This window comes from Anolis sagrei, chromosome 1, assembly GCF_037176765.1.
Source record: "Anolis sagrei isolate rAnoSag1 chromosome 1, rAnoSag1.mat, whole genome shotgun sequence".
Taxonomy (NCBI): Eukaryota; Metazoa; Chordata; class Lepidosauria; order Squamata; family Dactyloidae; genus Anolis; species Anolis sagrei.
The window spans coordinates 5,105,514-5,126,445 of record NC_090021.1 but is presented as its reverse complement, the minus strand read 5'-3'; the positions used below and the strand labels follow the sequence as shown (position 1 = coordinate 5,126,445).

The following is a 20,932-nucleotide window of genomic DNA, read 5'->3' as shown; positions in this document are numbered from 1 at the left end:
GGGGGTCAGGCAGGAAAGAGCGGGGCCCACAAGGGGGCGGGGGCCAGGCAGGCAGAAGGGGCCCCTCAAGGGGCTGAGGAGGAGGCTCTGTCCTGGGAGGAGAGGGCTGGGCCCACATTCCCTCCTTCCTTCCTTCCTGCCTTCCTTCCCTTCCTTTTCCTTCCTTCCTTCTTTCCTCTCTTCCTTCTTCTCTTCCTTCCTTCCTTCCTTTTCCTTCCTTCCTTCTTTCCTCTCTTCCTTCTTCTCTTCCTCCCTCCCTTCCTTCCTTCCTTCCTTCCTTGGGTGGGAGTTGCAGGGCTTCGCTCCCTCTTGGGGCTCCGGGGGTCAGGCAGGAAAGAGCGGGGCCCACAAGGGGGCGGGGGCCAGGCAGGCAGAAGGGGCCCCTCAAGGGGCTGAGGAGGAGGCTCTGTCCTGGGAGGAGAGGGCTGGGCCCACATTCCCTCCTTCCTTCCTTCCTGCCTTCCTTCCCTTCCTTTTCCTTCCTTCCTTCTTTCCTCTCTTCCTTCTTCTCTTCCTTCCTTCCTTCCTTTTCCTTCCTTCCTTCTTTCCTCTCTTCCTTCTTCTCTTCCTCCCTCCCTTCCTTCCTTCCTTCCTTCCTTGGGTGGGAGTTGCAGGGCTTCGCTCCCTCTTGGGGCTCCGGGGGTCAGGCAGGAAAGAGCGGGGCCCACAAGGGGGCGGGGGCCAGGCAGGCAGAAGGGGCCCCTCAAGGGGCTGAGGAGGAGGCTCTGTCCCGGGAGGAGAGGGCTGGGCCCACATTCCCTCCTTCCTGAGGGGGCAGCCTTGGGCTTTTGGGCTGCTCAAGGGACCCTTTAAGGGACAACGGGTGGCAGCAGCCCCTTCCCTGCAGCCAAGGAAGCCTGGCAGCCCTCAGGAAGGAAGGAAGGAAGGAAGGAAGGAAGGAAGGAAGGAAGGGAGGGAGGGAGGGAGGGAGGGAGGGAGGGAGGGGAGGAGCCCCCAGTGGGAGGGAGGGAGACCCAAAGGCCATCCAGTTGGGCAGGCCCCGCCCCCTTTGTAAGCCCCATGGACACGCCCACTTTGCGTCAGAAAGGCGCCGACGTCTCCCAGGCCACGCCCCCTGCGCCGCCGCCATGTCTGAGAGGAAGACAAGGAAGGCGGAAGCAGGTGAGAGTGGTGGTTGTGAGTCCTCTTGTCTTCCTCCTCCTCCTCCTCCTCCTGTGTTTTCCATCCGGGACCCCTTTGGGCCTCTTCCCACTCGACCAAGGCAGGCTGAGGCGGGCCAGGGATTCCTCTCCTGCCTTTGAGGAACTTAGTGCCTCAGGCGGATCAAGAGAGAGGGAGGGAGGCCTTCCTTTCCAAACTCAGCCGCGGCCTGCTCTTTCCTGAGGGATTCCTTCTCTCCCTGGAGGCCAGGTCTGGAGGGAGAGAGGGAGAGGGAGAGGGAGGCCCTTCTGGAGGGAGTCTCCTCCTCGCAGAGCCCGCCTTCCGCTTCCCATTTATATTATTTATTCCACAGTTTTCTATACCGAGCTTCTCAACCTCGTTGAGGGACTCAGCCCGGTTTCCAGCCATAAAAAACATATACACTCATTAAAATATCATATATCACAATTACACAAACAACTTTAAAAACACTATGTCTAAAACTACAGTGGTCAGTCGTCCTATTAAGATGGATCTACATCAGCTTCCATCCAGGGCCCTATGGCATTGTCTCATTCATCGAAGGCCTGACTCCACAGCCACGTCTTCACCCGTTTCCTAAATGTTAGGATGGATGGGGCGGTTCTGGCCTCCAGAGGGAGAGAGTTCCAGAGTCGTGGGGCCGCCACCGAGAAGGCCCTGTCCCTCGTCCCCACCAGGCGCGCTTGCGAGGCCGGTGGGACCGAGAGCAGGGCCTCTCCAGATCTTAATAATCTTGATGGTTCGTAGGGGAGAATACGTTCGGAGAGGTAAACAGGGCCGGAGTCATTTAGGGCTTTATAGGTCAACACCAGCACTTTGAATTGTGCTCGGAAGCTAATTGGCAGCCAGTGGAGCTGGCGTAACAGCGGAGTGGTGTGCTCCCTGTATCCAGCCCCCGTTAGTAATCTGGCTGCCACGCGTTGGACTTGCTGCAGCTTCTGGGCAGTCTTCAAAGGCAACCCCACGTAGAGAGCGTTGCAGTAGTCTAAGCGGGATGTAACCAAAGCGTGTACTACCGTGGCCAAGTCAGGCCTCCCATCCCGTTCTCAGCACAGGTTTCAAACTCTTGTCTTGTGTTTCAATCTGCCGCTTTTATAGACATACATTTTCGTATTTGTATATTTTATGGGGTTTTATATTGTTTACAATGTGTTTAGTTCTGCTGTAACCCGCCTTGAGGCACGAGGGGAGGCGGGTTAGGAACACAATAATTATTGTGGTATCATCGAAGGCTTTCATGGCTGGAATCACTAGGTTCTTGTGGGTTTTTTCGGGCTATAGGGCCATGTTCTAGAGGCATTTCTCCTGACGTTTCGCCTGCATCTATGGCAAGCATCCTCAGAGATAGTGAGGTCTGTTGGAACTAGGACAATGGGTTTTTCCTGGAGGATGGACTGGTTGGATCTTCTCACAGTCCAAGGCACTCTCAGAACTTTCCTCCAACACCACAGCTCAAAAGCATCGATCTTCCTTCGTATTGTCTCTACTAATAATATAATATAGTATATTGTATATACATATAATATTTATTTATTTATTTATTTATTGCATTTATTGACCGCCCCTCTCAGCCCTGTGGAATGCCCTTCCCACAGATATTAGATTAGCACCATCTCTAGTGGTCTTCCGCAAAAAAGTAAAGACCTGGTTATTTGTGCAGGCGTTCGAATAATTAGTGCAAGACTGGTAATGACATAGGAATGGAACAATCGATGACGAATTTGGATCATGTTTTTAGTGACGAGACGCTAGTGAATGGTTATCATAGTAATTGTGTATTAATTGTGTATTAGATTAGGGTATTAATTGTTTATATTGGTGTTGAATTCTGCTGTGTCCTGTGTTTTGTGAACCACTGTGAGTCGCCTTCGGGCTAAGAACAGTGGTATAGAAGCAAAGTAAATAAATAAATAAATAAATGTATATATCTGTGGAATGGCTGGGGTGGAGCAAAGAGCTCTTCTCTGCTGGAGCTAGGTGTGAATGTTTCAACTGACCACCTTCATTCGCATTTGAAGGCCTGGCTGAGCCTGGGAAAATCTTTCGTTGAGAGGTGTTATTTATTTATTTATTTATTTATTTGCTATATTTATATACCGCCGTTTCTCAGCCTAGCCGGCGACTCAACGCGGTTTACAACATAATATAACAATCAACAGTAAAAAAGTTAAAAGCATAAAAAACATAAAAAACATAAAAACACAATTCATACATCAATACCAATCCAGTTCGACTCTTAACTAAAAACGTGATCCAGTTCGTCATCCATGTTGCCAGTCCTTTAGTCAGTTACCATTCGTTGCATTGGGTTAACCAAATGCCTGCTTAAACATCCAGGTCTTCAATCTTCTTCGGAATATCATCAATGAAGGGGCTGATCTTACCTCCAAGGGCAGGGCGTTCCATAGCCGCGGGGCCACCACAGAAAAGGCCCTGTCTCTCGTACCCGCCAGCCGCACCTGTGAAGCAGGCGGGATAGAGAGCAGGGCCTCCCCAGAAGATCTTAGGGTCCTGGCGGGCTGATAGGCCGAGATACGTTCGGATAGGTAAGTTGGGCCAGAACCGTTTAGGGCTTTAAAGGCCAACGCCAGCACTTTGAATTGAGCCCGGTAGCAGATCGGCAGCCAGTGGAGCTGGTGCAGCAGAGGAGTTGTATGCTCCCTGCGCTCCGCTCCCGTTAGTATCATTGCTGCCGAACGTTGGACTAGTTGGAGCTTCCGGGCCGTCTTCAAAGGCAACCCCACGTAGAGAGCGTTGCAGTAGTCCAAACGGGATGTAACCAGAGCGTGGACTACCGTGGCCAAGTCAGACTTCCCAAGGTACGGGCGCAGTTGGCGCACGAGTTTTAACTGTGCGAATGCTCCCCTGGTCACCGCCGAAACCTGGGGCTCCAGGCTCAGCGATGAGTCCAGGATCACACCCAAACTGCGAACCTGCGTCTTCAGGGGGAGTGCGACCCCATCCAACACAGGCTGTAACCCTATACCCTGTTCGGCCTTGCGACTGACCAGGAGTACCTCTGTCTTGTCTGGATTCAATTTCAATTTGTTCGCCCCCATCCAGACCGTCACAGCGGCCAAGCACCGGTTCAGGACCTCGACAGCCTCCTTAGTAGCAGGTGGAAAGGAGTGACAGAGTTGGACATCATCCGCGTACAGATGACATCGCACTCCGAAACTCCGGATGATCTCACCCAGCGGCTTCATGTAGATGTTAAACAACATGGGAGACAATATTGAGCCCTGAGGAACCCCACAAGACAAAGGTTGTGGGGTTGAACAGGAGTCTCCCAGTAACACCTTCTGAGACCGACCCTCGAGGAATGAGCGGAGCCACTGTAAAACAGTTCCTCCAAGACCCATTCCCGCGAGGCGTCTCAGAAGGATACCGTGGTCGACAGTATCGAAGGCCGCTGAGAGGTCCAGAAGCACCAACAGGGACACACTCCCCCTGTCGAGCTCCCGGCGCAGATCATCCACTAAGGCGACCAAGGCTGTCTCAGTACCGTGCCCCGGCCTGAAGCCAGACTGTGCCGGATCCAGATAATCCGTGTCTACCAAGAATGCCTGGAGTTGTGAGGCCACCACACGTTCCAGGACTTTGCCCAAAAAGGGGAGATTGGAAACAGGCCGGAAGTTGACGAATTGAGTGGGGTCCAGTGATGGTTTCTTCAACAGCGGTTTTATTACAGCTTGCTTTAAGCTGGCTGGAAAGATGCCTTCCCGGAGGGAGGCATTAACCACCACCTTCACCCACTCAGCCAATCCCCCTCTGGCCTCCTTCAGAAGCCAGGATGGGCAGGGGTCTAGGATGCATGTGGTAGCTCTCATTCCTCCAAGCACCTTGTCCACATCCTCGGATTGAACCAATTGAAATGAATCCATCAAAACCGGACAAGCAGATGCTCGTGTTACATCCTCAGAGACTGCCGTTAATATGGTGTCCAGACCAGAGCGGATCAAAGCGACTTTGTCTGCAAAGAACTGAGCAAAGGCTTCACAGCGAGCTGCCGAGTCATCAGGGCACCCATCCTGAATGGTGGGTTTTAACAGGCCTCTGACAACTCGGAACAGTTCGGCCGGACGGTTCTTTGCAGACGCAATAGTGGCCGCAAAGAAGGTCTTCTTTGCGGCTTTTATTGCCGCGGCATATGCCCTTAAGAAGGACATAAACCGTGTTCGATTTGGCTCGCTCGGATTCGAACGCCACACGCTCTCTAGTTCCCTCTTCTTTCGCTTCAACGCTGCCAGCTCCTCAGTGAACCAAGGAGCTGGTTTAGCTCGGCTACTTGAGAGGGGACGTTCTGGAGCGATCGTGTTTATTGCCCTAGTCATCTCCCCATTCCAGAGAGCGACCAGGGCATCAACAGGATCACCAACCGAGGCGGCAGGAAATTCCCCAAGAGCCGTCAGGAATCCATCCGGATCCATAAGCCTCCTGGGGCGGACCAACTTAATGGGTCCTCCACCTCTGCAGAGGTTAGGGGGTGCAGTTAATCTAAAGCTGACCAGGTGGTGGTCGGTCCATGGCAACGGAGAGATGGATAACTCCTCAACACCGCCACCTTCCTCCCATCCCTGGCAGAAAACCAAGTCCAATGTATGTCCAGCACTGTGGGTGGGGCCAGATACCTGTTGGGACAGCCCCATGGTTGCCATGGTAGACATGAAGTCCTGAGCCGCTCCCGATAGGGTGGTCTCGGCGTGGACATTGAAGTCCCCCAGCACAAGCAGCCGCTGGGACTCCAATGCCAGGTCCGAGATCACCCCCGCTAGCTCAGTCAGGGAGTCTGTAGTGCAGCGAGGTGGACGGTACACTAACAGAATCCCTAATCTGTCCCGGTCACCCACCCTCAGGTGGACGCATTCAAAATTTGTTGACTGCGGGATGGGGGCCCTGGTCAGAAGAATGGAGTCTCTATAGATCACTGCAACCCCGCCTCCCCGCCCCCCGGATCTTGGTTGGTGCTGCACGGAGAAACCTGGCGGGCAAAGCTGGGTCAAATTCACACCTCCAGCTTCGTCCAGCCAGGTCTCCGTGATGCACGCCAGATCTGCCCGTTCAGATCTGTTAAGATGTGCCTGGTTGTTTCCTCTCTGCTGTTTTGCTGTTGTAATTTTAGAGTTTTTTAATACTGGTAGCCAGATTTTGTTCATTTTCATGGTCTCTTCCTTTCTGTTGAAATTGTCCACATGCTTCTTGTGGATTTCAATGGCTTCTCTGTGTAGTCTGACATGGTGGTTGTGAGCGTGGTCCAGCATTTCTGTGTTCTCAAATAATATGCTGTGTCCAGGCTGGTTCATCAGGTGCTCTGCTATGGCTGACTTCTCTGGTTGAAGTAGTCTGCAGTGCCTTTCATGTTCCTTGATTCCTTGAATCCCAACAGACCTCACTACCTCTGAGGATGCTTGCCATAGATGCAGGCGAAACGTCAGGAGAAATGCCTCTAGAACATGGCCATATAGCCCGAAAAAACCCACAAGAACCTAGTGATTCCAGCCATGAAAGCCTTCGACAAAACCTAACAATTATTATTGTGGTATCGTCGAAGGCTTTCATGGCCGGAATCCCTGGGTTGCTGTGAGTTTTTCAAGCTGTATGGGGAACATGTTCCTGCAGCACTCTCTCCTGACGTTTTGCCTGCTGCATCTTGAGAGGTTCAGTTGGTGGTCAAGCAAGTGGGGTGTACCTAATGTCTGTGGGATGTCCAGGGTCAGAGGAAAGAAGCCTTGTTTGTGTAAAGGAGTTGGGAATGTTGCAGCCTCGGGGGCCCACACCCAAACCCCATTCCCAAGCTGCCCTCCCTCCCTCTCCCTACCTACACCCCACACCCAAGCCGCATTCCCAAGATTCTCTCCCTGCCCACTCCCCTCACCGAAGCCACCCTCACTGCCCAAGCCCCATGCCCAAGCCAGCCTCCCTGCCCACTCCCAAGCAGCCTTCCCTGTTTCCTCCCCACACCCAAGGCTTGCTCCCTGCCCAGACCCATGGCCCCCTCCCTGCTCATTTCCCACACACAAGCCGCATTCCCAAGCTGCCCACTTCCCACACCCAAGGCCCCCACTTCCCACTCCTCACACCCAAGCTGCCCTCCCTATCCACACCCAAACCGACCTTCCTGCCCACTATCCACACCCAAGCCCCACTCCTCATACCCAGCCCTCCCCCCCCCCCCCCACACACACATGGCCACCCAATATTTCTGTTCATAGAATTATTTTCCCACTGTGTGTAGCCTGTCGTGGGGGAATGTTTAAACAGGGCTGCGATGTCTTCTGGGAAATTCCGAGTACGATGGTGTCGTACTCATTCCAAAGCGGAATAGAGCATGGGGAGCATGACTTCCCTAGACCTAGACACTATGCTCCTATGGATGCAGGCCAAAATCCCATTGGCTTTTTTTTTTTTTTTTTTTGCCGCCACATCACATTGTTGGCACATGTTTAACTTGTTGTCCACGAGGACTCCAAGATCTTTTTCACACGTACTACTCTCGAGCCAGGCATCCCCCATTCTGTATCTTTGCATTTTGTTTTTTCTGCCTAAGTGGAGTATCTTGCATTTGTCACTGTTGAACTTCATTTTGTTAGTTTCGGCCCATCTCTCTAATCTGTCAAGATCATTTTGAATCCTGCTCCTGACCTCTGGAGTATTGGCTCTCCCTCCCCATTTGGTCCTGTCTGCAAACTTGATGATCCTGCCTTCCAGCCCTTCATCTAAGTCATTAATGAAGATGTTGAACAGGACCGGGCCCAGGACGGAACCCTGCGGCACTCCGCTCGTCACTTCTTTCCAGGATGAAGAGGAAGCATTGATGAGCACCCTCTGGATTCGTCCATTTAACCAATTACAGATCCACCTCACCGTAGTTTTGCCTAGCCCACATTGGACTAGTTTGTTTGCCAGAAGGTCATGGGGACCTTGTTGAAGGCCTTACTGAAATCCAGGTACGCTACATCCACGGCATTCCCCGCATCTATCCTGCTTGTAACTATCGAAAACTCTATCGGAACTCATTGCCTCCATATATTAGAGCAATGTCTTAGTTGCGACCTTTTGCAAAGGCGCTCAAGACTTGGCTGTTTGGTTGTGCATTTAAGTAACCGGATCAAATTTTGCCATAGTAACTGCTGAATGTTTTTATGTTGAATGTTTTTATATTGAATGTTTTATATTGTATATAAACTGTTTTAAATTGTAAGTCGCTCGGAGCATCTTGGTGGAGAGCGACTAATTAAGAAATAAAGTGATGATTATGATGATGATGATGAAAAAAGAGATCAGATTAGTCTAGCATGACTTGTTTTTGATAAATCCATGTTGACTATTCGCGATGACCACATTTGTTTCTAAGTGTTTGCAGACCACTTCCTTAACAATCTTTTCCAGAATCTTGCCTGGTATCGACGTGAGGCTGACTGGACAGTAATAGTTTGGGTCATCCTTTTTTCCCTTCTTGAAGATTGGGACCACATTGGTCCTCCTCCAATCTGCTGGAACTTCTCCTGTTCTCCAAGAACTCTCAAAGATGATTGCCAATGGTTCCGAGATGACTTCCGCTACTTCCTTCAATACTCTCGGGTGTAGTTGATCTGGCCCTGGGGACTTGAACTCATTGGCCAGGTATTCCTGTACGACTTGTTTCCCAATTTGGGGTTGGATGTCCTCTAATCCCTCATCCACTCCATCTTGCTGAGGTTGAAGATGATTTTCTTTTGTGAGAAGACCGAGGCAAAGAAGGCATTAAATAGGTCTGCCTTTTCCCTATCCCCTGTCAGCATTGTCCCATCTTCTCCTCGAAGAGGCCCTATCGCATCCTTATTCTTCCTTTTTCTACTGACATAAGAAAAGAAGCCCTTTTTATTGTTTTTAATGTCCCTGGCAAGCCTGAGCTCATTTTGTGGTTTACCCTTGCGGTCCTTTTCCCTTCAGGAGTTGGCTATTTTTTTTTTACATTCTTCTTTGGTGATTTCTCCCTTTTTCCACTTCTTGTGCATGTCTCTTTTGAGGCTTAGCACAGTTAGAAGTTCTTTGAACATCCATTCTGGCTTCTTTGCACTTGTCCTATTTTTTCTCTTTGCTGGCATTGTTTGCAGTTGCGCCTTGAGTATTTCATTCTTGAAAAACTCCCATCCATCCGTAACTCCCTTGTCTTTTAGTATCTGTGTCCATGGAATGCTGCTCAGTGTTTCCTTCATTTTTTGGAAATCAGCTGTTCTAAAGTCCAAAATGCAGGTTTGACTTGTCTTAGTTTTGGCCTTTGTACCTCAAATTGCAGGAGCACATGGTCACTTGCCCCTAAGGATCCTACCACTTCAACCGCATCGATCAGGTCCCCTGCATTTGTTCGGATGAGATCAAGAGTAGCCGACCCCCTTGTTGCCTCTTCTACCTTCTGGACCATGAAATTGTCTGCAAAGCAAGCAAGGAATTTGTTGGCCTTTGTACTCTTGGCCGAGTTTGTTTTCCAGCAAATATCGGGATAGTTGAAATCGCCTATGACTACTACATCTCTCTGTGCCTGTTTGGTCAACAGTTGGCAGAAGACTTCATCAAGTTCTTCTTCCTGACTTGGAGGTCTGTAGTAGACGCCTACATCGAGATCTTTTTGAGTCCCAGTTCCCTTGATTCTTATCCAGATGCTTTCAAGCTGGTTTCCCAGATTGCTGTCTTGCATCTCTTCTGCAGCGTAACGGTTTTTGACATATAAGGCTACTCTGCCTCTTCTCCCCTTTGTTCGGTTTCTGTGAAAGAGGTTATAGCCCTCCATGTCTACATTCCAGCGATAGGAGTCATCCCACCAGGTTTCAATGATGCCTATGACATATTTGTGGTGTGATAAAAGTTGGTGTTCGTCTTATTTATTTCCCATGCTCTGTGCATTAGTGTAGACATGTGAGCCCCTGAGATCTTCCCCTGAGCTGTTTATTTGGGATTATTGTGCTTTCGGTACTTGGTCCTCATTGCGTTAGTGCAGCCCTCCGTTTAACCTTCTGGCGGTTCCCTGACTTTGTGGATAAAGTACTGTTCGCAAGGCTGTTGTCCCCCTCTCCCGGTGGAACTAGTTTAAAGTGCGCCTAATGAGGTTTGTGAGTCTGTGAGCAAAAAGGTGTTTCCCTACTTGTGTGAGATGCACCCCATCCCTTGCCAGCAGGCCATCTTCCTGGAAAAGCAGGCCATGGTCGAGGAAGCCAAAGTGTTCCTCCTGACACCATTTTCTAAGCGAGTTTTTGACCTGTACTATTTTTCTGGCCCTTGTAGGACCGTGTCTTACAACTGGGAGAAGGGATGAAAAACCACCTGTACCTTAAATTGTTTTAGCTTTGTTTTGAGAGCTCAAAATCATTTATGATCTTTTGAAAAGTATGCCTAGCAGTATCATTGGTTCCTACATGAATCAACATGAGGGGGGGAGGACGGTGATGGGGCTTGAGGAGCCTGGTGAGCCTCTGAGTGATATGGTGTATTTTTGCCCACAATAGGCAGCATATTTCTCAAGCTATCCCATCTTGTCTGGAAATGACTGCTTCCGTTCCTCTAAGGAGGGAATCGCCTACCACCAAGACCTGCTTAGCATTGACAGGGTCCCTTTTGTGGAATGTAGTATGTAGGTCCCCAGAAAAGTGATCCTGTTGATGTGAGTTGTGTAGGTTTAAAGTGTTGTCCTCCTCCTCGACATCCCCGGTGCATTCATCAAGGACAATCCATTGAGATTCGTCCAAGAGCCTATCATTCTTCTGTGTGTGTTCCTGTTGCACCTGGTCTATGGTTGAGAATGGTACCTCTGCATGATTTTGTAAGTGTGAATGTTGTGAAGTGTTATCCCAGTCAGGGCTATCCCCCACATACTGATCAGGGACGAGCCACAGATCAGTATCTAAGTCATTCTGGTCTTCCCCAAGATGTTGTGTTTCTTGTTTGGTGTTAGTTGTGTGAGAATTTGGAATCTATTGTGTAGCTGCAGTATTCTGAGGAGGCTTCCTGGTCCTATGTCTCTTTCTAAGGGTGACATTCCTCCAAACTTGAGGGTTATCCACATCTGAGGTGATCTCCTCATGAGCCTCCCCATAATGTTGGGGTGGTGTGGGTTGCATGTCTAGGACAGTGTGCTGTGTGGTGTCCAAGAACAGCTCGAGTTCCTGAATGTCCTTAAGGGTCTTAATACGGCCCTCGAATTGTTGGATCCTCTGTTCCATGTGAGTGATCTGTTTACACTTGGGGCAGATGTAATTGAATAATTGTTGCGTGAAAAAGCTGTACATGCCACAGCTTGTGCATGAGATGGGAAGATTTTGTGTTTGCTCCATCTGTAAACTGCGGATTACCTCCCCTCTAGTGTGTGTTTTATGTTGTCTGTATGCAGGGGTGAAGATGTAGGTTAGTGAGTGTATAAATTCTGTGGGAGCACAACTGCCACTTGAGCTCAGGCCCTGGCTTATATAGGTTACACAGGAAGCACCGATTCAGTCCCAGAACAATGAGCCACTAATTGCTGCCCTGCAATTGTGAATCACTGCTGGCTAAAATAATTTAGCCCCGCCCCGCCTCTCAAACAAAGCAAACACTGACAGCAGCTAATCTTAAACACTCACTCAGATTCCCAGTGCACTCTAACACAAGGCTTACCTGAAGCAGAAGGGAACAAGATGGCTTCTTGCTTCTTCAACTTCTGTGGAAGCACGACTGCCACTTGAGCTCAGGTCCTGGCTTATATAGATTACACAGGAAGCACCGACTCAGTCCCAGAACAATGAGCCACTAATTGCTGCCCTGCAACTGTCAATCACTGCTGGCTAAAAGAATTTAGCCCCGCCCCTCCTCTCAAACAAAGCAAACACTCACAGCAGCTAATCTTAAACACTCAGATTTCTAGTGCACTCTAAGACAAGGCTTACCTGACGCAGAAGGGAACAAGTTGGATTCTTGCTTCCTCAACTTCTGTGGGAGCACAACTGGATACTGGATACAATTCAAGAATACAAACATACTTAATTTAGAAGGACACGGAATAAGATACGGGTGGCATGCATTTCTATTGTATGAAGGAGAGAGATTAAATAAGGCTTTCAATAAACATATAATTAGAAGAAGCCTAATAGACCACTGGAACAGGTAAAAGTTAGGTATGGAACCAAGAACAACCTGTGGGTGAGACCAATAGGAGCTCTTGCGAGACTCACCTGTAAGGATGATGTCAGAACATATGGGGAATTCCTCATCAGGCTCAGTGGCCAGCGGACGCTGAGGGGGAAAGACGAACTGGGTATCAAAGACTGGTTCCTCTATCACCAATTATACAAAAGATTCAAAAAGGGGATTTGCCCCCAAAAAATCAAAACTGAAAATTATACTAGATAAAGGGGGAAAAGTCTAATAGCCAAATTGTATAAATATTTCCTATGTTACAAAATTGGAAGATAGTAATGTAAAAACCTCCATGATTTCATGGGCAAAAGATCTGGGGAGAAGAATAGATTTCAAGATTTGGGAAAACCTGTGGAACAAAAGCTTCAAATTACAGTGGCAACTTCAATTGGGGACAACTTATATACAGATGTTGTATATCTCCAGCTCTCCTGGCCAAAATAGATAACTCACAATCAGGATCCTGTTGGAGGTGCATAATTAAGAAAGGGACCTTTTTTCACGTATGGTGGTCTTGTGAATTGGTGCAGGTCTACTGGAAAAGAATCATAAAGAAAAAACCAAAATGTTCCACAACAAAGTAAAAAAACAACAACACGAATATGCCTATTAGGAATATTCAGAGATGGTTTAGAGCAGCCAGAACAAGAAATCTGCCTGTACAGCTTGGCACGCATTACACTTGCCAAAGATTGGAAGGATGAAAAAAATATTAAGCATTAAAAGACAAGGCGCAAAATGAACACCCAAGCCCTTCAGGAGCCCTCCAAATGAGCCCTTCTCCAAACAGCACTCAAGGACCATCTACCCACAATACACCCCGAAAATGTTGAGGAACATTGGAACAAACTGAAGACCTCCATCATCACAGCCTGCGAAGAAACTATTGGATATCAAACCAAGAAACATCAAGATTGGTTTGACGAAAATGACGAGACCCAACAGCCTTCCAAATATGGCAGAGAGACATCAACTGTGCTGCTAAGAAAAAGATCTACGCCAGCACAAAAGCTGAGGTCCAAAGAAGGACAAAAGAACTCAAGAACATCTGGTGGACAAAGAAGGCTGAAGAAATCCAACACCTGGCAGATACCCATGATGCTCAGGAATTTTTCAAAGCCACAAAGGTCACCTATGGACCAAGAAGCCATGGCATACAGCCTCTCCGCTCATCAGATGGAACCAAACTCCTGAAGGACCAAAAATCAATTGCACTACGTTGGAAAGAACACTACCAAAGCCTCCTGAACCGCAGCTCCAATGTGGCCGAAGAGGTTCTCTCACAAATCCCGCAACAACAAACTAGGGATGAGCTTGCAGCACTGCCTAGTTTGGAAGAAGTCAGCAATGCCATCAGCCAACAAAAATATAACAAAGCCAGCGGACCTGATGGGATCCCTGCTGGAATCTTTAAAGAGGGAGGACCTGAGCTCATAGAAAAAGTGTGGTTGACTGAGAAAATCCCAGCAGATTTCAAGGATGCCACCATCATCACCCTCTTCAAAAAAGGGGAAAGAACAGACTGTGGAAACTATCGAGGTATCTTCCTCCTAACCTCCGCTGGGAAAATCCTCACACGAATCCTTGCAAACCGCCTTCTGCCCCTCTCAGAAGACACCCTCCCAGAATCCCAGAACGGCTTCCGCCCCTCCAGAGGAACTGTGGACATGATCTTCACTGCACTACAGCTCCAAAAAAAAAAAATGCAGGGAACAAAATCAACCTCTGTACATGGCATTCATTGACCTTGCAAAGGCATTCGACACAGTGAATCGCAGCACTCTCTGGACCATCCTCCAAAAAATTAATGTGCCCAAACATCCTGCAGCTCCTCCATGATGACATGATGGCAACAGTCCTGGAGAGCAGTGGCTCCCAAAGTGACCCATTTAAGGTGGAATCAGGCATCAAACAGGGATGTGTTATTGCCCCAACTTTATTCTCCATCTTCATCGCTATGATACTTCACCTTGTTGATGGGAAGCTTCCCACCGGAGTGGAAATCATCTATCGGACAGATGGCAAGCTGTTTAACCTCAGCAGACTGAAAGCCAAAACCAAGGTTACAACAACATCTGTTATAGAGCTCCAGTATGCTGATGACAATGTCGTCTGTGTGCATTCAGAAGAAGATCTACAAGCCACTCTAAACACCTTTGCAGAAGCATATGAGAAACTCGGCCTGTCATTGAACATCGAGAAAACCAAAGTGCTGTTCCAACAGTCACCAGCCAACCCCTTTCCAATGCTAGAGATACAGCTTGATGGTGCAATATTACAAAATGTTGACCATTTCTGCTACCTTGGCAGCCACCTCTCCACCAAAGTCAACATCGACACCGAAATACAACACCACCTGAGCTCTGCGAGTGCAGCATTTTTCCGAATAAAGCAGAGAGTGTTTGAGGACTGGGACGTCCTTAGGGATACCAAGGTGCTTGTTTGTAAAGCTATTGTCCTCCCAACCCTGCTATAAGCCTGCGAGACGTGGACTGTCTACAGACGTCACATGCAACTCCTGGAACGTTTCCATCAGTGCTACCTCCGGAAAATCCTGCAAATCTCTTGGGAAGACAAGCGGACAAATGTCAATGTGCTGGAAGAAGCAAAGACCACCAGCACTGAAGCAATTGGTCCTCCGCCACCAACTCCGCTGGACCGGCCACGTTGTCCGGATGCCCAACCACCGTCTCCCAAAGCAGTTGCTCTACTCCGAACTCAAGAACGGAAAACAGAATGTTGGTGGACAGGAAAAGAGATTTAAAAATGGGCTCAAAGCCAACCTTAAAAACTCTGGCATAGACACTGAGAACTGGGAAGCCCTGGCCCTTGAGCGCTCTAGCTGGAGGTCGGCTGTGACCAGCAGTGCTACTGAATTTGAAGAGGCACGAATGGAGGGTGAAAGAGAGAAACGTGCCAAGAGGAAGTCATGTCAAGCCAACCCTGACCGGGACCGCCTTCCACCTGGAAACCAATGCCCCCACTGCGGGAGAAGATGCAGATCAAGAATTGGGCTCCACAGTCACCTACGGACCCACAAGAATTCTGATCCTGGAAGACTATCCTACTCGGCCAACGAGGGATCGCCTAAGTAAGTAAGTGTGTGAATCACACACACACACACACACACACATATATATATATATATATATGGTAGACATATATATTATTATGATAGATATATAGATATTATTATTGTAGATATATTATAGCCCAGGGTTGCTATAAAGTAAAACTTGATGGACATCTTTTGGGAGTGTTTTGATTGTGCCTTCCTGGTCAGCTTTTGTTAACTCACAGAGCGTGCCTTTTTGTCCTTTCTTTGAATACTAGACTTCATTTCCCAGAATTCCTTCCCATAACTCAATATGGGTGAGCTTTCTCGGCACACACACACACACACACAATCCCTCCCGTGTGAGTTCCCAGCAGGTACCTCCATGCTGCCGAGAGCCAAGACTCAAGAGAGAAAGGGGGAAAAAAGAAAGGAAAGGGAGGGGGTCAATTTGGAGAAGGATGTTTTCTCTCTCTCTCTCTCTCTCTCTCTCTCTCTCTCCTTCCTTCCTAGAAATATAAAGGGTTAAATAAAATGTGTACAGACTCTGTGAGGTAAAGTGATGGAAGTCAATGTAGTGGGTAGGTTGTGGGGTTGCTTTACTGTGGGTGGTGAGTTGTCTTTGTTTTTGTTTTTCTTTCTGGATTCATTCGCTTCTTGTTTAAGAATCAGTGATTGCCTTTGTTGGCATCTGTGTATGTGCGTGAGACCCTGATGTCTGCATTTCTTGGTATTCCCATTTTCAACATGACCCATGAAGGGAAAAGAGGGAATTCTTGCAGGTAAAGAAGGTTTCTGGCTTTCATCACTGATCTTTTGCTTCTTTCTTCACCAGGGAAATGAGGACTCTGTGGAGCCAACTCTTGGGTGCAGTAAGGAAACCATTAATATAGGAAGAAGGAAGAAAGAATCTCACGGTGATGATCTTGCCGATTCCTGACTTCACTTACAGATAAGAAAGGGAAAAAAAAGCAGTGCCAACAATCTGCATTGCAATTCAACATCCATATCACTATTGACATGGAGGAGAAAGCATTTAAAAACATGGAGTGTGGAAAGAGTTTTACTCGGAGGGATCATCTGCACAAACATGAAAGGACCCACACTGGGGAGAAGCCCTATAAGTCTCTGGAGTGTGGACGGAGCATCACTCATCGTTCATATCTACATAGACATCAAAGAACACATACTGGGGAGAAAGCCTATAAATGCCTGGAGTGTGGAAAAAGCTTCACTTGTAATTCAGGTCTACATGTGCATCAAAGAACTCACACTGGGGAGAAACCCTATGCATGCCTGGAGTGTGGACAGAGCTTCACTCAGAGTGGACATCTACGCACACATCAAAGGACTCACACTGGGGAGAAACCTTTTAAATGTTTGGAGTGTGGACTTAGCTTCTCTGAGAATGGAAGTCTACGACTGCATGAAAGAACTCATACTGGGGAGAAACCCTATACATGCCTGGAGTGTGGACAGAGCTTCTCTCGTAATTCAAGTCTACATTTGCATCATAGGACTCACACTGGGAAGAAACCCTATAAATGCCTGGAGTGTGGAAAGAGCTTCAATGACACTGGAAGTCTACATAGACATCAAAGGACTCACACTGGGGACAAACCCTATAAATGCCTGGAGTGTGGACAGAGCTTCAATGACACTGGAAATCTACGTAGACATCAAAGGACTCACACTGGGGAAAAGCCCTTTAAATGCCTGAAGTGTGGACAGAGCTTCATTGATTCTTCAAGTCTACATAGACATCAAAGAACTCACACTGGGGAGAAACCCTATGCATGCTTGGAGTGTGGAAAGAGCTTCACTGAGAATGGAAGTCTACGTAGACATCAAAGAACTCACACTGGGGAGAAACCCTATGCATGCTTGGAGTGTGGAAAGAGCTTCACTGAGAATGGAAGTCTACGTAGACATCAAAGGACTCACACTGGGGAAAAAGCCTTTAAATGCCTGAAGTGTGGACAGAGCTTCATTGATACTTCAAGTCTACATAGACATCAAAGGACTCACACTGGGGAGAAACCTTATACATGCCTGGACTGTGGGCAGAGCTTCACTCAGGGTTCAAGACTGCGTTTACATCAAAGGACTCACACTGGGGAGAAACCCTATAAATGCCTGGATTGTAGTCAGAGCTTCACTCAGGGTTCAAATCTGCGTTCACATCAAAGGACTCACACTGGGGAGAAACCCTATAAATGCCTGGAGTGTGGAAAGAGCTTCACTCACAGTGGACATCTACGTAGACATCAAAGGACTCACGCTGGGTAGAAACGCTATACATGCCTAGAATGTGGACAGAGCTTCACTTGGGGTTTAAATCTGCATTCACATTAAAGGATTCACACTGGGGAGAAAGCCGATACCTGCCTGGAGTGAGGAAGAGTTTCACTGAGAGTGAACTTCTACATTCACATCAAATTACTCACACTGGGGAGAAACCCTATAAATGCCTGGATTGTGGATGACGCTTCACTCGTAATTCAAGTCTATGTTCGCATCAAAGGACCCACACTAGGGAGAAACAGTGAATGGAGTGTGGAAAGAGCTTCTCTGAGAGTTCAAAGCTACATAGACATAGAATTCAAATTGGAAAGAGCAGTAGTATTTGACCCCAGAGAGACTCCCTAAAACAGAACTTTGCCAACTTTTCATGTTGGTGACACTCTTTTTAGACATGCATCCTTTTGCAATGGATGTATGATTAATGATTTTCGGAACGGTCCCAGATTACAAGCATGGATGACATGATTTTAATAGTGATTATAATGTTTATATGTTTTAATGTGCATTTTTCTTCAAATTTTCAATTTCTTAAATTTTAACTTAAATGTATTTGTTGTTCTGAAAGACATCAAATAGTTGCCTTTTGTAAAGCCGCCTTGAGTCCCCTTCAGGGTAGAGGAAGGTGGGATAGAAATAGAGTAAACAAACAAATACAACATGACACTCTGCCAAACCCCCCACCCATGACTTCCGGTGCCACCTAAGGAAGGAAGGAAGGAAGGAAGGAAGGAAGGAAGGAAGGAAGGAAGGAAGGAAGGAAGGAAGGAAGGAAGGAAGGAAGGAAGGAAGGAAGGAAGGAAGGAAGGAAGGAGTGTGAAACTAATGTTACAAAAAAAAAACCCCACCCTTATCCTGCATTAATAAATTCCCTTTGTGACAACTCTGAAATCTAGTTTTTATCTTCTTTTCTAGATCCATTCCATAACTACACATGCCATAATGGGTTTTTTTGTTCTGTCCCCACCTTATATCTTTTCCAAATCACTAATAGACTTAGACTCTAATGGGATGTCTATGGAAAACTTTATTAATTCTATCTTTTCTATTCCATAAATACACATGCCAGCCAAACCTTAGGTGATATCCCTCCAGGTTGAATAAAGCTTGATTTTCTACTCTTACCCCTTCCTTTAGCCAGCTGAAGCCTAGCGCTTTCCAATAATACCTAACTCATTTTGAAAGCATTGTGCTTACAGACTATAACCGAAGTGGAGAAAGCGAGTCTTGGATTGCGGCTCTGGAGACCAGGGGCTGATTCTCCGCTTGGCCACGAAGTCCACTGGGTGACCTTGGCTGTGTCACGCTCTCTCAGCCTCAGAACAAAGCCAGGGCAAGCAGATTTTGAACAACGTATTGTCGAAGGCTTTCAAGGCCGGAATCACTGGGTTGTTGTGTGTTTCCTAATCTTGCCCCTTCCTTTAGCCAGCTGAAGCCTCCCACTTCGTATTCATACTTCATGTCTGGCAGCGCTAAGCCCCTCTCTCTTGGGCATCTCTTAGGTTCTTCTAAGCAATGCTAGCTTTTTCCCCATTCCATATAAATTTAGTCAAATCCTTCCCCCAATGTTTGAAAATTCTCCCTCCTTTAAATATTCGTAGATTTTGGAATAAAACAGCATTTTGAGTCAGATCATCATTTTTATCACCGCTATTCTCCCCACCCAAGTTAATTGAATTCTTTGCCATCTTTCCAAATTTTATTCAATCTCCTTCCACATTTTTTGATAATTATTTTGAATTTATTGTCAGAACATGGGCTTCATTGTTATAAATTAAACTGTGTGATGTAGCAATATAATGTAAGAGTTAAATGCATAGAGCTGTGATGGATTCCTAGAGCGTAACTTTGGAGAGTTCCGGTGGCGTAGTTACATTCCCAAAGATCTGATAACCACGTGCTCTTGCTTCCAATGATGTACGGCTAGGTGAACGGACGTGTTTTCTTTACTTCTGTAAATAGTATATAGTTTGTAGTTTAGTATTTGCAATAAAGTAAGCCACTCTAGGCTTTGGAGTTGATCCAAGGTAGCATGGTGAATTTATTTTCCTTGTGGTTTCCAAGCGGACGCTGGAGAGTCAAGAAGTATTGAGAGAAGAGACAGAGGTCATTTATCTCAATATATCAACAGTTATTTTGTTGGTTAGCCCTAATCTTCAGTATGTTACTTTTGAGGCTTCCTTACCAGCTGAAAAATTCTCTAATTTGTCAATATTACTTTTTGACAGAGTTTTTATTAAGAACATGAATTTCTCTTTATTCATTTTAAATCCTTTCACGTTCTCATACTCATTGTTTCCATCAAGCTTTGAATGCTTTCCAATAGCTCTTTTATAATGCATAACGTATCATCAGCATATGCTTTAACTTTGAATTCTTGTTTTATTTTCTCTCCTTTAATACAGCTGTCTTCCTTAATTCTAATATTTAATATTTCTAACATCTATATGAAAAGGAAAGGTGACAAAGAGCATATTGTTTTCTGCCTATATGTGGGTCGCATGGGTCCGGATTTGATTTTAATTTTTATGCTTCAGTTATTAAATACGAGGGTTATCTGAAAAGTAACGTTTCAAGGCATGTAGCTCTTACGGGGAATTTTGATGTGAGAAACGGGTATCAATGCCGTGTTGCGAGAAGCCAGTGCCAGTCGTCAGTAGTTCATCCACTGGCATTATGGTGAAGGTCAGAGATGAGCGTCCTCATTCCGTTTCCCTCCAAGTGTGAAGTCTGTGCTTTTTGAGGGATATTTGGAAAGTAAGGTTACAATATTTTTTTAAATACAAAGAATGAATATAGTTAAATAAAACTTAGATGGATTATAGCAGAGGTATTGCATTATTTTTCTACACAATCACCATTCGCTTCAATACGTTTTGTCATCTACGGGATGGGTTTTTTATGCCTGTGTCATAGAAATCTCCCGCCACCCTTTTCAGCCAGGTCATCAGTCACAACGGACAGCTGCCCATTTCTGTCTTCATTGTGAATTTCCGTCCTTCCGCAGTTGAAATTCTGTACCCATTTTGCCACATGCCCTCCTGACATTACGTCCTCTCCATAAACTTAAACGATCTCGTGATGAATTTTATTTTTAAAATATCTTGTAACCTTAATGTCCAGATACACCTCATACAGTCAAAATTAACATTTGGAGGGAAACGCAAGGGTAAGAAATAGAAGCTCATCTGTAACCTTCACCACAATGCCAGTCAATGAGCCACTGACGACCGGCACTGCTCGTTGGCTTCTGCTGGCTTATCACTACACAGCGGTGATACAAACCTC

The 20,932-nt window shown here is 46.9% G+C and overlaps 1 pseudogene; it reads left to right on the top strand.

Annotated features, from left to right (window-relative positions):
• Positions 1 to 1,061: 1,061 nt before the first annotated feature.
• LOC137094975 (zinc finger protein 420-like) lies at positions 1,062 to 19,665 on the top strand (annotated as a pseudogene).
• Positions 19,666 to 20,932: the final 1,267 nt, after the last annotated feature.